Raw genomic sequence first — 1,108 nt, forward strand, 5'->3', positions numbered from 1 at the left:
CATATACAAGTGGCAATTTCTACCATTAAGCTGTGAGTCTCGGCTTGCTTCATGGTTTTTTTTTCATCTATGGATATAGCCCTTTCAAAAAAACAGTGAGGATTTGCCACCCCAGGTGGTACCAATATCTGGTCTGGCTCATGGACTAAAAAGGTATCTCCACACACACACACACACACACCCGAGCATGTAGCCGCCATGCTGAATTTGTAAAAAGACCCCCCTCAAAAAAAGCCTACCTACATACCCAAACTTTTTAGCTTGGGTCGGGTGAGGGCAAACAAATATTTGTTTTATTGTGGCCTAGTACCATATACCCGCCCACACACACACATGCACACTCAGTAGATTCTGTACAATGAAATAATTTTGCAACAGCATATCATAATATATCAAACAATTACATGTAAGTGACAAAAAATGATAATATACTTGCAGCACATTTGTTTGGGAGTACGGCGGCTTACCAACCAGTGACCACGATTCAAATTAAACAGCAATTCAACATAGTGGGGTTGGTCTGGAGCCACACCACGGCCACATGCTCGAGTCATTCCCTAGTTAGATTAAATGGCTTACAGTTGAAACCAAATAAATTTTTAGCTTACAGCGAAAACCAGAAATTAACTCACCGATGGTAGAGCTCCTCTTGTGACTCGTAGACATCAAATGGCTGTAATGCCTCCTGCAGTTGCTTGCTTAACTCAATGTCATGAGGCTTCGGCCCAGCAAGCGTGATTGCCGACGTTAGACCAAGTGTCTGCGTCTGATCCATAGCTGATATATTGCCAAGTCCAGACCCAGGATAGCTGTTACAAGTAATCACAGCAAAAAAATAATGCATTGTGACACTTAGTGCCAAAGTCCTTCTCCAAACAAGTGCCGCAGAGCGACAGCGCTCAACTGACGAGTACTGTAGCCGGGTATTCTTCTGATAAACGCACTGGCAACCAAATCAAGTGCGCCCTCCCGCCACCGCGTTGATAGGCTTTGCTATACCGGTAGTACAGTAATAAAGATATAGCTGTGTAACTTTAATGTCTTTGCTATATCAACGTTATCATGGATATGCGTCGAGCGCGAGGGTAGTGGAGGTGGTGGTTTGTGG

Source organism: Priapulus caudatus, unplaced genomic scaffold (genome assembly GCF_000485595.1).
Source record: "Priapulus caudatus unplaced genomic scaffold, Priapulus_caudatus-5.0.1 Scaffold412, whole genome shotgun sequence".
Classification (NCBI taxonomy): Eukaryota; Metazoa; Priapulida; class Priapulimorpha; order Priapulimorphida; family Priapulidae; genus Priapulus; species Priapulus caudatus.